This window comes from Erinaceus europaeus, chromosome 1 (genome assembly GCF_950295315.1).
Source record: "Erinaceus europaeus chromosome 1, mEriEur2.1, whole genome shotgun sequence".
NCBI classification, from domain to species: domain Eukaryota; kingdom Metazoa; phylum Chordata; class Mammalia; order Eulipotyphla; family Erinaceidae; genus Erinaceus; species Erinaceus europaeus.
In genome coordinates, this window is record NC_080162.1 from 81958755 (window position 1) to 81977921 (window position 19167).

The window sequence follows — 19167 nt, forward strand, 5'->3', positions numbered from 1 at the left end:
GAGAGAGAGAGAGAGAGGGGCTGGGTGGTGGCACACCTGGTTGACAACACACACTGCCATGCTTGAGGACCCAGGTTTGAGCCCCCACTCCCAACCTGCAGAGGGAAAGTTTTGAGAGTGGTGAAGCAATGCTGCAGATGTCTCTTGTCTCTCTCCTTCTCTATAACTCTCTTTTCTCTCAATTTCTTTCTCTCTTTATTTTATTTTTTTTCTATTTTGCCTCCAGGGTTATGGCTGGGGCTCAGTGCCTGCATTACAAATCCACAGCTCCTGAAAGCCTTTTTTTTTTTTTCCATTTTATTCAATAGGACAGAGAGAAACTGAGAGGGGAGGGAACAATAGAGAGGGAGAGAAAGACACTTGCAGACCTGCTTCATCACCTGTGAAGTGAAACCCCCTGTAGGTGGGGAGCCAGAGGCTCGAACCCGGATCCTCGCCCAGGTCCTTGTGCTTCATACTATGTGTGCCTAACACAGCATACCACCACCCGACCCCTCTCCTCTTGATTTCTAGCTGTCTTTATCCAATAAATAAGTAAAGATAATGAAATTTCTTTTAAAAGTTAAAAAAAAAAAAGAGAGATAGAGAGATAGAACAGGAGCATCACTCTGCCATATAAGATGCTGTGAATCAAACTCAGGGCCTCACACTTTTAAATCCAATGCTCTAACCACTGTGCAGCCTCCTGGGTCACTAATTATAACCTTTATTATTATTATTATTTTTTACTTTTTAATATACTCTATATCCAGTTAGCTAGAATTTTGTTCAATATTTTAGCATATATGTTCATCAAAGATATTGGGCTGTAGTTTTCTTTTTTGGTTGTGTCCCTGTCTGCTTTTGGTATCAAAGTGATATTGGCTTCATAGAAGCTGGAAGGGAGTATTCCAGTGTCTTCAATCTTCTGGAAGACTTTTAAAAGTAGAGGTATTAGTTCTTCTTGGAAGGTTTTGTAGAATTCATTTGTAAAACCATCTGGTCCAGGACTTTTACTCTTGGGAAGGTTTTTGATAATTGTTTCAATTTCATTAGCTATGATGGGCCTGTTCATATTATCTAGTTCCTCTTTACTTAATTTTGGAAGTTTGTGGGTATCTAGGAAGTTGTCCATTTCTTCCAGATTCTCTAGCTTGGTTGTATATAGTTGTTCATAGAAGTCTCGCATGATATGCTGAATTTCTGTGGTGTATGTTGTGATATCTCCTCTTTCATTTATGATCTGATTTATTTGGTCTTTTCCCTTTTTTTTTTGAGTCTGGCTAAAGATTTGTCAATTTTGTACACTCTTTCGAAGAATCAACATTTACTTTTGTTGATCTTTTGTATGGCTTTCTTATTTTCTTTCCCCCCCCCTTTTTGTTGCCCTTGTTGTTGTAGCCTTGTTGTAGTTATCATTGTTGTTGTTGATGTTGTTTATTGTTGGATAGGACAGAGAAATGGAGAGAGGAGGGGAGGACAGAAAGGGGGAGAGAAAGATAGACACCTGCAGACCTGCTTCACTGCCTGTGAAGAGACTCCCCTTCAGGTGGGGAGCTGGGGGCTCCAACTAGGATCCTTATGCCCATCCTGGCACTTTGCATAATGGGCACTTAACCCGCTGCACTACTGCCTGACCCCTAGTTTTCTTATTTTCAATGTTATTTATTTCTGTACTGACTTTAGTTGTTTCTGTCCTTCTGGTTGCTTTAGGGTTCCATTGTTCTTCTTCTTCTAGGTCTTTAAGATGTGCAATCAGGCTGTTTATCTGTGCTTTTTCTTGTTTCCTAATGTGTGCTTGTATGGTTAGAAACTTTCCTTTCATTGCATAACCTTTATTTTTTTAATAAATATTTTTTACTTATTATATTTGATAGAACAGAGAGAAATTGAAAGGGAGGGGATATGCTGGGCTAGTGTGGGGGTGCCTCTTTCCGGGCACATACTCTCTGGGTTGGAAAGAATGCAACCAGATCCAGCCTGGACTGCTACTCACTCAGTGACTTGAGGAAGATGACTCAGGAACCAAACATGTGGCATGAGGCAATGCAATATCTTTATTGATCAGAAAGCCAAGGCTTTTAAAAAATGTTTATTTATTTACTCTCTTTTGTTGCCCTTGTTGTTTTATTGTTATAGTTATTATTGTTGTCGTTGTTGGATAGGACAGAGAGAAATGGAGTGAGGAGGGGGAAGACAGAGAGGGGGAGAGAAAGAAAGACACCTGCTGACCTGCTTCACCACCTGTGAAGCAACTCCCCTGCAGGTGAGGAGCCAAGGCTCGAACCGGGATCCTTATGCCAGTCCTTGAGCTTTGTGCCACCTGCGCTTAACCCGCTGTGCTATAGCCCAACTCCTGAGCCAAGGCTTTTAAAGGACAGACCTGGAAGTGGCAAGTCGGAAATGGAAATGGCTAGGAAAGGGGCAGAGAAAGGCAAAATGGGGCTGGAAAGGTAGGAACTTCCTTAGTAACTGTTGCGAGGGTTTTAACTGGTAGGATTAATACTATCCTGGAGACAGGGAGGGTCTTGAGCGTATAAAGAAGATAGATCAAAGGAATGGAATGGGTGGCAATCTTTCAGGCAAAACAATGATTATGTAGATAGGCCATAGTATCATGAATGTAGGGTGCTTTATGAGCCCTGCTGAGCTCCACCACATCCTCACAATTTCCCAACATCTCCCCCTTTCTTTTTATCTAATGGCCATAGTATCAGGAATGCAGGGTTCTTTGTGAGACAGGGAGTCTGATAAGACAGGGCATACCTTTGGGGTTACTCCTGTCCCTCTTTGCTCAACCTCTCGGTAGAGAGAGACTGACAGAATAGATACACTCTTCAGGTCAGTCCCTGCCAAGCTCAACCACATTCTCACAATTTCTCGATAGGGATATATATAAAGAGAAAGAGAGACAGACACCTGCAGCCCTGCACTGCCTTCCCCTTTGCAGGTGGAGACCAGGGACTTGAGCCTGGGTCCCTGTGCATAGTAATACATGCACTTAACCAAGTGCACTACAACCCAACCCCTTATTTATCCTTACTTTACATTCACAAAAAGTTGTGAGAAGTGATAGAAGCACACAGGCGATGGGATAATATAGTAGTTAGTAGAGATTTTGAAATCATGCAGACCCAAATGTATCCCATAGTACTCATTTGGCCATGAAAAATTACAGGAGGACCCCTTATTCATGGGGCATATGCTCCAAGGTTCCCAAAGGGTACCTGAAGCCATGGATAGTACTAAGGCCTATATATACTGCATATTTTATGATAAAATTTAACTTATAAAATTAGATACAGTAAGAGGTTAGCAACAGCTACTAGTAAAATAAAGTAATTATAATAATTTACTGTGATGAACGCTATGCAAATATTATCTTTCTCTTTCTCTCAAAATAACTCACTGTATATTGTGTTTTGAAAACACTGTTGACTGTGGGTAACTAAAACCATGGGCTGGGAGACTGCTGTACTTAACTTCTCTGTATCTCCATTTCCTCACCATAAGGTGGTGATGATGAATCACTAAGACAGCATTTGACATAAAACATTAAATAAATAGTAGCCGTTTGACTTTAGAGGGTAGACTATTACATCCTTATTCTACAGTGTTAAAATAATACATATAGTCAATACATAAAGTGGAAAATAATAGCTTCTATCATTATACTCTGCCTGCACGACCAACATTACAAATGCACTCACAAAATTTCAGGTTATTCTGAATCTTTTCACTCTGCCTTCAGTATTTCTCACCCATCAAAAAGCTTGGTTGTGTATCACTTTCTTAAGGACATAGTAGAAACTTGTGTGTTTCCAGAAGTTATAGAAGTTCTGATGATAAGCTTGTTTTTATAATACTCTTTTTTAAAAAATAGGTTCTTAGGGAAGTCTGGTGGTAGCACAGTGGGTTAAGCACAGGTGGTGCAAAGCAAGGACTGGATCAACGATCCTGGTTCAAGTCCCTGCCTCCCCATTTGCAGGGGAGTAGCTTCACAAGCGGTGAAGCAGGTCTGCAGGTGTCTATCTTTCTCTTCCCCTCCCTGTCTTCCCCTTCTCTCCATTTCTCTCTGTCCTATCCAGCAATGATGACATCAATAACAATAATAATAACTACAACAGTTAAACAAGTGCAACAAAAAGGAATAAATATATAAATTTAAAAAATACTTAAATGTGGGAGTCGGGAGGTAGTACAGTGGGTTAAGCACTTGTGGTACAAAGGACCGGCATAAGGATCCCAGTTCGAGTCCCCAGCTCCCCACCTGCAGGGGAGTCGCTTCACAGGTGGTGAAGCAGGTCTGCAGGTGTCTATCTTTCTCTCCCCCTCCTCTCTCCATTTCTTTCTCTCTGTCCTATCCAACAACAACGACATCAACAACAACAATAATAACTACAACAACAATAAAAAAACAAGGGCAACAGAAAGGGATAAATAAATAATATATAAATTAAAAAAAAAAAAACATACATACATATATATTATTAGGCCCAGGCAGTGGCACACTCAGTTAAGTGCACATAGTACTGCAAGCAAGGATCCGGGTTCAAGCCCCTGCTCTCCAAGTAAAGACACTTCAAGAGTGGTGAAGGAGGTCTGCAGGTGTCTATCTTCCTCTCTATCTCCCCCTCCCCTCTCAATTTTTCTCTGTCTTATCAAATAAAAATAGAAAAAAAATTTTATTAATTGCCACCAGGATTATTGCTGGGGGCTCAGTTCCTGCATGATAAATCCACAGCTCCCTGGTGGCCTTTTTTTTTTTTTTTTTTTTGATTGGACAGAATGGCACTGAGAGGGAAGGAGAGAGAGAGAGAGAGAGAAGGACTTGTAGCACTGCATCACTACTTGTGAAACTTCCTCCCTTGCATGTAGGGAACAAGGACTTGAACCTGGGTCCTTTTGCATAGTTATCTGTGTACTCAGTCAGGTAACCAGATGTACCATCACCCGGCCCCTTTTAAAAATTTTACATTGCCACTAAGGTTATCTCTGGGGCTCAGTATCTGCACGAGGAATCCACCTCACCTGAATTATTATTATTTTTTAATTTATTTTTCTCTCTTTTCTTTTTCTTTTATTCCTTTATTCTTTTAATAGAACCAGAAAGAAATTGAGAGGCAGGGTTGATAGAGAGGGAGAGTGAGAGAGATACCTGCAGCACTACGTCACTGCTCATTAAGCTCCCTGTCCCCTGCCCCTCAAGTGAAGAGCCAGGACTTGTAATCTATGGAAAGAAAGAATACTAAGTTATTGCAAAGCTATGGTATATCTTCTCAAGGACTTCATTTAATTAAGAGCTTGATAATCTAACCTATTGATCTTGAACCAGAAAGCATTAGGCAAATTCCCAGAAGCCCCAAGCTTTCTAAATTGTTTCCTTAACTGCAACATCTCTCTCCTGTGTAGTCTCTGCACTCTCCCATGAAGAGTGGTAGATTGGTAGTGCTTATTTGGTTAGAGATAGCAAGAAGCAACTCTTAGAGGAGTCAGACAAGGCAGAGAATGATGAAAAAAAAAAAATCAGCTCAAAGGCCTGTGTTGCTATGCTTCACATTGGTTTGGTCTCGCTTCTCCCCTCCCCCCCCCAGGAGATGTGGTTTAGCCCCTGCTAGTTTCAAGCCTCTCTCTTTCTCCCCGCCCCCTATGCTACCTAGTTCCTGAGTTATGGCCGCAGCAGCCGGGAGAGAAGGATGCAGGACAGATCTGTGTCATGATTAGCTTAAGGGTCTCTCTGCCGCAGGAAGAGAAAGACAGGAGAGCACATGTTTGTCCGCTCGTGAATAAAGATTAAACTTCATTCTCAGCTCAGCCGTGTGTCTCTGGTTGTCTCTGTTACCCGCTCGAGAAGCCAGCCTGGTTAAAACAACAGGCCTGTATATAAGAAACTGAGAAATAAAAATGAACACAACCTTGTCTCTATTTGCATTACAACCCTCCCAAACACCCACCGGATGGGAAGTAATAAAATATCCACCATCTTGCTGAGCCAATGCCCATGGAAGTGGGGTGGGGCAGATCTATGAAGACACCCTTCTCTGGGGACAGACAGCATCATGCTGGTGTTGGGGTGCATTTGTAATAGCTCAGTGAGGGAGTAGCATATATGCTGGTAAAGAACACTGAGCCAGGTGAGTGGCTAGCATAATGGTTATGCAAAAGACCTTCATGTCTAGGGCACCAAAGTAAAAACCCTGTGGTAAGGGATAGACATGCAGCTTCCTGGGCCAGTGGGGGGAGGGAGTCAGTGGGAGGGATGGGTCACAGTCTTTTGGTGGTGGGAATGGTGTTTATGTACACTTCTAGCAAAATGTAGACATATAAATTACTAGTTAATTAATTTGAGAGGGGTAAAATTAATTGTATGTCTCAAAGTTTCTCAAAACACAAACTGAATCTTTTTAATATAAAGGCTGTGTATTTGATATGCGGACTCTCTCAAAAGCCTAGACCAAGTAGATCAGAAGCATCCAATAGCACAGCTATATACAAGATACTGGGTACTGTACAGCAAACCATAACTAAAGGACTTTTCAAAGTTAACCCAATTACCAAATAATGTGATGATAACATTAACTATCGATTGTCTTTTTGAACCCTAAGACAGCAGGAACCTCACATCTCCACTATAGAGCCCCTACGTCCCCCAGTCCTGGAACCCTTGGATAGGGCCCACTTTCCCGTATGCCTCTCCTAATTCATATCAAATAATATTGCATCCGCTGATCACAACCTAACCAACACAACGATTGCCACCTCAACATACTTCACTTCAGACTGTGTCCAGAGACTTCACATGTGGAATGAAAACCCTTCAGCTCCATTACTCGGGTGAGACCTTTCCTTTCATAGTATACTCTAATTCCATCTCAGGTGGTTCACTTTCTAACAAAGTCCCAAAACCTAGATATACACCAGTTTCTGTGAGAGAGAGCATATCTTCACACGTATCTATAAACTACTGCAAAATATATACCTGAAAGCAGAAGTACACTAGAGTTTGCAGTGAGTACCTCCCTAACACTTCCTCTCCACTAGTCCAGGCTTTGGGTCCATGATTGCTCAACAATTTGTTTGGCTTCGTATGTTAACTCTCTTTTCAGTCACCAGGTTCCAGATGCCATCAGGATGCTGGCCAGGCTTCCCTGGATTGAAGACCCCACCAATGTGTCCTGGAGCTCAGCTTCCCCAGAGACACACCCTACTAGGGAAAGACAGAGGCAGACTGGGAGTATGGACCGACCAGTCAACGCCCATGTTCAGCAGGGAAGCAATTACAGAAGCCAGACCTTCTACCTTCTGCAACCCACAATGACCCTGGGTCCATGCTCCCAGAGGGATGGAAAATGGGAAAGCTATCAGGGGAGGGGGTGGGATATGGAGATTGGGTGGTGGGAATTGTGTGGAGTTGTACCCCTTCTACCCTATGGTTTTGTTAATTAATCCTTTCTTAAATAAATAAAAAAAAAGACCTTCATGTCTGAGGCTCTAAGGTCCCAAGTTCAATCCCTAGCGCCACAGTAAGCCAACAATCAAAGAAACATACAGAGTCTTGTCTGAATCAGCTTGAGCACTGGCACTGTGAATTAGAGGAATGGTGGGTGACCTACAGGACCAGCACCTGGAGTCAGTCTTGATTATAAAGCTAAAGAGAGGAGGCAATGACTGGGTCTGGGTGGCCCAACACTGGTAGGCTTGGGTGCTGTTTAGAGGATCCTTCCCTGTCTGTGGTCTCTAGACTCAAAGATCTCTCAAAGGGAACCTACTGTCTCAGGTTGGCTTGTGGCTTCTAAATTCCTGACACTAAGGGACGCTGGATTTGAACTCAGCTCTTTTGCCTTTAAATGTGTTCTGAATTGCAGGGAAGACTCACTGACAGTGGAAGTGAGAAGCAGGTCACTCTCTGGAGCAGGAATAAAGAGATGCTGCTGGATAGGAAGTGGCTGAGGCAGGCTGGGGCAGGCACATGGGGAGGGGAGGGTGGGGGTCTGTGCTGGCAGGCTGTGCCAGTGGAGAGATTTGTCTCTCATTGTGAAAGCAGTTGGGTGCTTGGAGAAGGCAGACCTGGCTTTAGAACACCTCCATGTCTTTTTTTTTTTTTTTTTTTAAAGAAGTGTATCAGTAGGGCAGGGGTAGGTAACATAATGGTTATGCAGAGACTTTCATGCCTTAGGCTCCAAAGTTCCAGGTTCAATCTCCTGCCATAAACCAGAGCTGAGCAGTGCATCAGTAAAGAACTGTAATAGATTCCTCCTCAGCCTGTTGAAAGAAAGAAAGTCTACAAGCCAGAACTGGGGTCAGGGAAACAGCACAACAAAAACATACAGGGCCAAACATGACAAATAGCCAGAGCTGACCCATACTCTGACTAAGAAGAAAAAGAAAAAAAGAAAGTAGGAAGGGAGGGCAGGAGGTGATGTATTGATTAGGGTGCTAAATTTAAGAGCATGAGGTTTAAAAAAAAAAAAAGAAAAAAAAGAACACCCCTATGTCATCAGCATGCCCATAAATGCAGCCTTCTATGCCAGGGGGTGCTCCCTCCCCCCCAAATCTGGAGGGCCACCACATCTCTGTATTATTTGGTTTCCCCCTGAACCTCACCTCCTTTTCACAGCCCCTCCCCTCTCCCCACCTCCCTTGGAGCTAGAAGGAGCAGAGGGACTGGGTTTCCAGCTGCCTAGTTCAAACCCTCTTCATGTTGAGTGAGGAGCAAGCTGGGGGCTTTCCAGCCAATCGCCAAGCCCACCCTAGATGAAGCTTAATGACTTCTAATTGCTCCTTTGTTGTTAGGCTGGTTCTTAGCCCTGCTTCCTCTGAGGGTGTTGGGAGGGGGAGATGGGGGGCATTGCTGACTGGTTTCCTGCTTTAGGATAAATGCAGGTGGTGTGAGTTAAGGTCTCTGGGCTTTCAGAGATCTGAGTGCCAGATATAGCAGAGGGTGGAGGGTGGGAGCGGGAGGGTAAAGAAAGGAAGTCCCCACTTAGGTAGGACTTCACAGTTGTAAAATGTGGTTGTGACTATTGAATTACTGAGTTAACTGAGTAGAGTGGGTATTAGTATCCACTTTCCATAGGTTATGGGATTAGATTAGCTGAGGTTTGATCACCAACCAGCATTTACTGAGCACCCACTATGTGTCAGGCACTGTGCTAGATGTAGTGTAAAAACCCAGAGCTGGTGCTTTCTTCAGCAGCACATATACAAAAAACTGAAACAACACAGAGAAGGGTAGCATGGCCCCGGTGCTAGAATGACATGCAAATGTGTGAGGTGTTCTGTGTTTGTATGTAAAAAATGATTAACAGGGAGTCAGGTGGTAGTGCAGTGGGTTAAGTGCAGGTGGCATAAGGATCCCGGTTTGAGACCCTGGCTCCCCACCTGCAGGGGAGTTGCTTCACAGGTGGTGAAGCAGGTCTGCAGGTGTCTTTCTTTCTCTCCCCACCTCTGTCTTCCCCTCCTCTCTCCATTTATTTCTCTCTGTCCTATCCAACAACAACAACATCAATAACAGTAACTAACTACAACAATAAAACAATAAGGGCAACAAAAGGGGATAAATAAATAAATATTTTTTGAAATTTAAAAAAAAAGATTAACAAATATAAAATAATAATAATAATATAAATATTTAAAATAGGGGGCCAGGCAGTAATGCAGCAGTTTTAAGTGCACATGGTGTCAAGCAAAAGGATCCTGGTTCCAGCTCCCAGATACCCATGTGTGGTGTGTGTGTGTGTGTGTGTGTGTGTGTGTGTGTGTGTGTGTGTGTGTGAATTCACAAGCAGTGAAGCAGGTCTGCAGGTGTCTATCTTTCTCTCCCCCTCTCTGTCTTCCCCTCCTCTCTCCACTTCTCTTCTATCCAACAATGACAGCAATAACAACAACAATAATAACAGCAATGGTAAACAAGGGCAACAAAAGTGAAAAATGGCAGGCACTGAGTCCCAGCGACAACCCTGGAAGCAATAAATAAGTATTTACAATACAAAATAATAATAAACCCAAAGCTGTTACTGCGTGTTTGCTAACTGTCAAGTGCTTTGCTAACTGTTTTCACCAACACCATGAAGTAGAATGAAGTGTACACTCTGATGGGGCAGGAAGTGCTGCTCTCTGTCTCCATTGTGAAGACTGGCAGATACCACAACAGGGTTCACAACAGAGGCTTTCAAAAAGAAGAGGGGAGTAAGAGAATGAGGTGAGACCAAACAGAGGAGGTAACTGCTATAAGATGACTGAGAGGAGGACTACAGTTCTGGTCCTTGTACTTGTCCTTTGCACCATGTGTGCTTAACCTGGTTTGCTACTGCCCAATCCCCTCCTCTCCCTCTCCCTCTCCCTCTCCCCCCCTTACCCCCCCCCCCGTCTCTTTCTCTCTCTCTCTCTTTTTGAGCTCTGAGCACAGTTTCTTAATAATGTCCCACACGTTCATTCCACTGATGGGACATAGTTCTAGGATGATGGTTTTCATCCCCATTTACTGGTGGGTAGACTAAAGCTGAGAGAGCCTGAAGCACCTACGGAGGAGTGACATTGCAACATGCTCAGTGCCCTGGGTACCTGGAGCACAGGTGGTGGCATAGTCTCAGGCCCTCACTATGAAACAGAAGCCCCCTCCCCCTCCTCTGTCACCTCCTCCCCATGGCCCAGCTCTGTTCAGAGCTATTAACAAGGTCATGCCGGCTTGTCCCAGTCCAATAGTTCCCTTAATTGCCTTTTTATAGCACGACGTACAACTGTTCATTATGCTGTCATATTTCCCCTTGAAGGCAGCAGTGGGAGAGCTGAAGTGAGGATGGGGGGCTTCCAGGTGGCAGGGGCTGCACATGGGGGCACTGATGTGTGAGGCTTATTTTCTACTTGGTCAGAATGAATTAAGCCCATGCTTCTTGCACTTGAGTAACACAAGAGTCCCTTTGGAAAGGGAGGTGGGAATCTCTCAGCCCCTCCTAACATCTGACAGATTATCTCTATTACAATTTCACTGACAATATATAAACAAAAGCTAGGTACCAATCTACCCTTTTAATCCTATGCAATTGGCAAAGCCAAGACAATGTGTCAACGTGATCCAAAGCAAGCTACAAACAGATATTTCAAAGGAACATGATTCATTTAATGTGATGGATGATGTGTTCTGAAATTAAATCGCCGCTTGCACAGTGGATGTGGCTGTTTATGCTTTAGTACTTAGCCCCCCTCCGTTCTTTTGTCATAAGACCTCAAACAATTAAAGCAGTCTTTGGACATCCAGGAGATCTAGAATCTGCTGATAGATTTTTTTTTAAAGATATAAAATAAAACAATATAAAGTTAATCAGTACTGGTGAGAGTTTACACACCCCCAGATTAGCAAAAAAAAAAAAAAAAAAATCATTGTCTCAGAAGCATTTTCCAGCAAGCTTTATCAGGGTTAAATCACCCCTTGGGGTCTGGTAAGTCCAGAACACAGGACTGAGCCACCTGAAGGCAAGGCCTCACCCAGATTTCAGAGATATCAACAAGCTCTTCACAAGCACCTGCTGGATGCCAGCCTCAGTCTCCCCACCTCCCTGCTTCAGAGAATTTGCCTGTAGTCAGGAGGAAGACATGGGTGGTCAGAGGTAGATAAACACACTGATCAGTGCAGGGAGAATGCCTAAGAGCAGATATGTTTGGCTAGTGGAAGCCCCTCAGGATGGCAGCCCCTCACTGGAACCCAAGGTCCAAGCCCTTCCTGACAGACTCACCTGGTATGCTGAGGCTAGGATCATTCTGGTTCTAGGTTAGAATCCTGAACAAGCCACTACTGGCTTTGAGACCTTGGGTCAATTCCCTGGGCTGTCTGTGCTCTACCCAGTGTCTTCACAAACCAAAGTTCACAGAGAGGCTGTGATGCTATAATGAGAATACAACCAAAACACTTATCCTTGGACTGGGCATAGAATAAGTACTTGCTAAATGTTAATGTTGATGGGTGGGGAAATCGCAAACTGACCTGGCAAAAAGATTTTTCATACCTGAGACTGCAAAAGATCCCAGGTTCAGTCCCCAGTGGCACCATAAGCCAGAGATGAGAAGTGCTCTGATAAAAATAAATTACTAGGGGCCAGGTGGTGGCACACCTGGTTAAGAGTTCGCATTACAGTGCTCAAGGACCCAGGTTTAAGCCCCTGGTCCCCACCTGTAAGGGGAAAGCTTCACAAGTGGTGAAGCAGGGCTTTCAGGTGTCTCTCTGTCTCTCTCCCTCTACCCCCCTCCCCTCTCAATTTCTCCCTTTCTCTACCAAATAATAAATAAATATAAAAAAGAGAAAAAAATAATTAAATACACAGTGGAATTTCACCTGACTCCAACAGACTTGGAACCGGAAAAAGCCTCCAGTTTGGGCTCTAAGGCTTCAGTCCATGAATTCACTATGGATGAGTAAAAGAGATTTGAAACCCTGTCCCATATTTTATGCCTATGTGTGGAGATAAGATATTCAGCTTTCGGAGTTGGGCTGTAGCACAGCAGGTTAAATGCAGGTGGCGCAAAGTGCGAGGACCGGCATAAGGATCCCAGTTCAAGCTCCCTGCTCCCCACCTGCAGGGGAGTCACTTCACAAGCGGTGAAGCAGGTCTGCAGGTGTCTGTCTTTCTCTCTCCCTCTCTGTTGTCCCCTCCACTCTCCATTTCTTTCTGTCCTATACAACAACAATGACATCAATAACAACAACAATAATAACTACAACAATAAAACAACAAGGGCAACAAAAGGAAATAAATAAATTTTAAAAAAAGATATTAAGCTTCATCAGATGACCAAAGATACTTTGACCAAGGAAGTTCTCTTCCACTTAAGCTAGTGCTGACCAGGAGCCACAGGCATAGTGTCATATGCTGTCATAGGCTCAGGCACTGTGATATAACTCCACAGGCTGGGTTGCTTGAACAGAGACATTAGTTTCTCACAGTTCTGGAAGCTGAGAGTTCTATATAAAGGTTTACAGAGTGGGCTTCTGGTAGAGACTCTCACTGCCTTGTACTCACATAAGAAAGGACATGAGAGAGCTCTGGTGACTATCAGTATTTATTTCTTTATTTACTTATTTATATTTTATAAAAGAGACACCAGATCACTGCTCAGCTCTGGCTTATGGTGGTGCTGGAGATTGAAATCTTTTGTAACTACTTCACTATCTCCTTATCCCTTGTGTCTGTTCTATTAAAGCACCAGTCCTACTGGAGCAGAATCCCACCCTTAATACCCCACTTAACATTAATTACTTCTCTAGAACCCCTGTCTCCAAACACAGCCACATTTTGGGAGTGTAATAAACATGGGGTAGGCAATTTGGTCCACAGCATTTGGTGAGGTAGAATATTCTACGTTACTGGAAGGTTTTGACCAGTAAAAGCTAACCCTTGATTCTTCTATGAGGCCTCACCCTGGGCTCTAACCTCAGTCAGTAACCCAACACCTTTCATCATTACTTTTCCTCTGTCTTCTTCCTGTGCCCACCATCTCCCCATGCCCCACACTGCAGTCCCTTTAAAAAAAAAAGACTGGTTCTGCACCAGCAGGTTTGAGACCCACAGCTCCTGTGCACCTCGTGGAGTCCGGGGTCCCTGCTCAGGAATTGATGGAGTCAGTCTCTGCCATGGTAGTCTCTTCCAGTCATTCCAACTGGAGAGCCACAGCTTTCTAAGAGCTATTCAATGGCATTACATCTGGGTCTATACCCTATACCCTCTCTGGAAAAATAAAAATCATATAATATATACATGACTGGTTTTCAACTACACAGAAGGCGATCTGATCATAAAAGACAAATCATTTTAGAGAGCTACTGAAGTCTAAATTCAGAGCTGGGTTTGGGCTCAACCAGTTTTACTGAAGGTTCATGGTGGCGGGGTCGGGGGAGGGGTACAGTTTAGTCTATTTAATTCAACCCTGGGAATGTTTTCTGAAAGTCTCCTATGCACAGGAGACCCAGTGGAGAATGAGACCCCCACCCCTCCGCTTCCTGCCACCCAGCATAATAGAAGGCTGTGCTCTCAGAAAGCACAAGGAGGGGCCAGGTGGTGGTGCACCTGGTTGAGGGCACACATTATAGTGTGCAAGGATCTGGGTTCAAGCCCCTGGTCCCCACCTATAGGGGGGAAGCTTCACAAGTGGTGAAGCAGTGGTGTGTGTGTGTGTGTATGTATGTGTGTGGGGTGTGTCCCTCTCTATCTCATCCTTCACTCTCATCTTCTTTATCTCTATCTTAAATTAATTAATTAGTCAATTAGTTAATTAAGGGGGGGCCAGTCAGTAGTGCACCTGGGTAAGTGCACATAGTACTAAATGCACAAGGATCTAGGTTCAGGTTCAAGCCCTGGCTCCCCACCTGCAGGGAGATGCTTCACAGCAGGGAAGCAGGTCTGCAGGTGTCTCTCTTTCTCTCTGTCTCCCTCTCCTCTCTCAATTTCTCTCTGTCCTATCCAATAAAAGAGAAAAAAAAAATGTCTGCCGGGAACACTGGATTCATAGTGTTGCACCAAGCCCCAGCGATAACCCTGAAGGCAAAATAAATAAATAAATAAATAAATAGATAAATAATATAGTGCAGGAACCACTGAGCTAACACCAGTTCAGGAGGAGAATTTCTTCCTTCAGTTCTGGGTAGCTTCTTCTAAGTTCAAAAGCTGCCAAGGACCCATCTCACTGATTCCCTGGCCACTTCTCAGAAGTGTGAACTAGAAGCCAGAAGTCATGAACTCCACTCTCTTTTGCCCTGAAGTAGAATGCCTCTCCTATACACATACAACACTGTCTGACAGGCTACCCAGGTCTTCTGTGTGCTTCTAGAAATAGGATGGTCCCTCTGTCAGCAAAGCACAATTATTAATATTTCCAGTCACTAATGTATTTTAATGTGTTTCTCCTTGTACTAACAAAGACAGCACCCGTACCCCCCTGAAAGTCCCACCAAATACAGAGAAGTCTGAATCTCTGTTCCATGCACATGGTACCCACTTGGAGCCCTGAGCCATGCTGCCCTCTCCTCCCATGTATCCACAGACACAGCATCAGGAAATGGTATCTGATTTGAGGCAAGATGAACATGGCATTCCAGCTGCAGAGAAACTCACCAGTGTTTCAGCTGGGAGGAAGGGAGGATGATATATAAAGCCAGAACCTGTCCCCTCAGCAGGAAAAAGCACACAGACAGAGCCTGCTCTGGAAAAGGAAGGAGGGTCTGTCTGTGATCATTCAGCCCCGAAATGATGCTCATGATACTGCCTTTCCAGCCCATTAATTCAAGGGCTCCATGCCCCACCCCCCATGTGGCTGTCTGCTCTGGGAGATAAGCCCAGCTTTATTTAACCCTAGTTATTCCTCCAAACGGGTCTCTATTAGTTAGGTGCTTAACCCCTTAGGTACTATATATATATATATGAAAAGAAAGAGAGAGAGGAGTGATGTCCTCTTGAAAAAGGGGTATGCATTACACTTGGGTCTAGGATGCAGGATGGGTCAAGAATATAGTTTGAGGGAGTCGGGCATTAGTGCAGCAGGTTAAGCACAGGTGGCACAAAGCACAAAGAACAGCATAAGGATCCCGGTTCGAGCCCCCAGCTCCCCACCTGCAGGGGAATCGCTTCACAGGCAGTGTCTATCTTTCTCTCCCCCTCTCTGTCTTCCCCTCCTCTCTCTGTCCTATTTAACAATGATGACATCATCAACAACAATAACTACAACAATAAAACAAGGGCAACTAAAGGGAATAAATAAATATTTAATTTTAAAAAAGAATATAGTTTGGTATTTGATGGTAGCCCTCTTGGGGTTTGGTAGTAGCCCCTCATCCACTTTTATCAGGAAACCCAGATTCCCCCAAGACAGTGGATCTCGTGTGGGCCTGTGTGAAAAGCCTCTACTCTCACTCTCAGGATGGACAGCTCTTGCTTCACCTGTCCCCCTTCCTCACTTATTCATCACAGATTTGGATTCTGGCAATGGCCTTGAAAATAAAACTGTGCTCCCTCTGCCTCTTTTGAGCTCTGCTGGCTGGCATCTCTGCTTGGCATGCCCTACTCTGTCTCCCTGCTGCCCTTTTTCAGCATGCTCCGTTTTGCATTTCTTCTGCCCCTTTCTTTCCCTTTGTTCTCTCTCCTTTTGCCCTTCAGTGATCATGCAGAAATATTGATGCTTGACTACTGGCCTCAGTGTGTGTGTGTGTGTGTGTGTGTGTGTGTGTGTGTGTGTTCGCATGTATGTCTGAGTTCTCATGTGCAGATTCTGTCAGCATGTGTGTGTGATTCCCCATGTGTCTGCCTGTCCTTGTTTTGCTGTATGTCTGAACCTGTTATCTGGGTGACACTGTGCATGGGAACGGATCTGTGAGTGTCTTTCCTGGTTTCTTTTGTGTGGCAGGCAGTCTTGGCACAAATCTTACATGTCTGTGTATGCCAGCCCTTCCTTGACCTGTGTGTTGCTCTGTCAATCTGTCAGTGCACTTGAGTCTATGTGCTGGTCCTCATTTCTTTGTGCATCTGTCAGTTGGTTTGTCATTTGTGTGTGTATCTTGTGTTTCAACTCAGGGGGCCAACCTGCTGCAAATTCCTCTCAAGAGGGTGCCCCTAGAGGAGCTGTTCCAAGAATTTGGAGGTTGATGGCTTCACTAGAGGACAGCCCAACTTCATTACCAGCTATGCAGGTTGTCCTGGTGATCTCCTGGGTTTGCCTGCTGGGTTCCTTGCTCTCTGCCCTCTCCCTTCAGCCCTTCCCCTCCAAGTCAGCTTATTTTATAAACAAGCATTCAGTGAGTATTGTTGAGAACTCTGTGAGAACTAATAAGGCAGCTATTAATATTTTCACATTTCAGTGATGAGGATATGTATGCTAAGGGAAGTTAAGTAACTAGTCCCAATATCACACAGTTAGTACATGATGGAGCAGTATCTTTCAGGAAGGGGCAGGCTTCTGGGGAACTTGCCACATCAGCCTTCTGCTTACGAAGAGGTATTTGTTGCAAACGGCAGAAAAAGAAGGAAACAGAGGCACTTCTCTTGCAACTGCAGACATGTAATTATAGCCTCAAGCACTGGAATCTGATTTTGAATTTCATCTTTTTTGACATGTGGTGATTAAATGCCACGAAACAACAGAGGGGATGGAAGGACAAGAAGAGGTCATAGACTCCTGAGTTCTACTTTGCTTTTGTTTATTTATTTTGTTTTATTTACCAAAACACTGCTCAATTCTGGCTTATGCTGATACCAAAGACTGAACCTGAGATAGCAAAACCTCAGGCATGAAAATCTTTTGTCTAATCATTATACTATCTTCTAGTTCTCTACTCTGATTTTACCCTGAACTCTGTATGACCCTGAGCTGGACACCTCACAGCAGGGCTTGGCTTTGCTCATCTATACAACAAAGGCCAAAGTGTTGGCATGTTTTGGGGAGTGGTTTGGGCATTGCAGAAAGGGCTGAATCTCTCTGAGATCTCTCTCAGACCCAAGAATTGTACTGGAGAACACAGAGAGGACCATGCTAGGGTAATCTTGACAATTCACAAAACAGTAAGGTAAGAATCATATGGAGGGTAAGGCTGTAGGAAGATTTCCTGTATGGATGAGTGACCTCATTTCTCACTAATGAAAAAGCTTTATAACACACCTTGGGGCCTACAGCAGTGGATATAATATGGGGCCAGGTAAGGGAGGGTGGACACTTTGAACCTGGAGAAAATCCACACATGAACTGACAGTGATCAACTGATAGGTAGTCATCATTGAGTCTTTGCCAAAGAATCAATAGTCTTATTCAAGTCTGGTGTCTAGGAGGCACAAGGGACAATAAAAACAATCTTTGTTTCTGCCTAGATTATCTCATGTGAGCCTAAAGAACTTCACCAGGGGGGAGTTGGGCAGTAGCGCAGTGGGTTAAGCACACTTGGCACAAAGCGCAAGGATGGGCATAAGGATCCCGGTTCAAGCCCCCAGCTCCCCACCTGCAAGGGAGTTGCTTCACAAGCGGTGAAGCAGTTCTGCAGGTGTCTATCTTTCTCTCCCCCTCTCTGTCTTCCCCTCCTCTCTCCATTTCTCTCTGTCCTATCCAACAATGATGACATCAATAACAATAACAATAACTACAACAGTAAAACAACAAGGGCAACAAAAGGGAATAAATAAATAGTTTTTAAAAAAAGAACTTCAGGGGGCCAGGTGGTGGCACATCTGGTTAAGCACACACATTTCAGTGCACAAGGACCTGGGTTCAAGCCCCTGGTCCCCACCTGCAGAGGGGAAGCTTCATGAGTGGTGAAGCATGGCTGCAAGTGTCTCTCTGTCTCTCTCCTCTCTACCTCCTCTTTCCCTCTTGATTTCTGGCTGTCTCTATCAAATAAATAAAGATGATAAAAAATATTAAAAAAAAACTTCAGCAGGAATGGCCTGGGAGGTGGTGCAGTGGATAAAAAATTGGACTCTCAGGGGTCTGGTGGTAGTGCAGCGGGTTAAGTGCACATGGCACGAAGTGTAAGGACCTGCTTAAGGAACCCGGTTCGAGCCCCCAGCTCCCCACCTGCAGAGGAGTCACTTCACAGACGGTGAAGCAGGTCTGCAGGTGTCTATTTTTCTCTCCCCCTCTTTCTCTTCCCCTCCTCTCTCCATTTCTCTCTGTCCTATCCAACAACAATGACATCAATGACAACAATAATAACTACAACAACAATAAAACAACAAGGGCAACAAAAGGGAATAGAAAATAAAGAAAATATTTTTAAAAAATAACTGAAGGGGAGAGAGTGGAAATTAAGATTAGGAGATAGAGATCTTTGTCTATTGGAATCTGCAGAGGAAAGGCTCTCTCAGCATGGGGATCTGGGGTCCAGGAGGGTCTCTGAGGCAAACCTCATACATAGGAGATCAGTCCTGTTCAGAGGCTCTGTGGAGGAGAGGGACTGTGCTTGGGAAGGAGAGATCTCTGTTCTGTCTTTGTTCTGAGTTTCACCATTATTCTGAGTATCTGTGTTTGGTGGAATGCTCAGACAGGCTGGATTTTTCCCCCCTCTCATAGCAGCTGAGGTGTGGGGCTCTTCAGGTTAGGAGAAAGGTTTTAGGCAGGCTGGGGTGCTCTGGAGGGGGTGGCCCCTGGAGGGACTAGGAACACCTCTGTCCAGTGTGGCGCAGCCTTCCCGAGTGCAGTGAGCTGGGGGTCTGTGAGGCCTGG

General features: G+C 44.4%; 1 long non-coding RNA gene and 1 other non-coding gene across 2 annotated transcripts in view; one reads left to right on the forward strand and one right to left on the reverse strand.

The window, feature by feature from the left end:
* LOC132541902 (uncharacterized) overlaps nucleotides 1-19167 on the reverse strand; it is a 74459-nt gene that overhangs the window by 54178 nt on the left and 1114 nt on the right. The window lies entirely within an intron of this gene.
* Nucleotides 9160-9267, forward strand: LOC132542776 (U6 spliceosomal RNA). Its single transcript, XR_009553754.1, has one exon. It is a non-coding gene; the product is annotated as a U6 spliceosomal RNA (small nuclear RNA).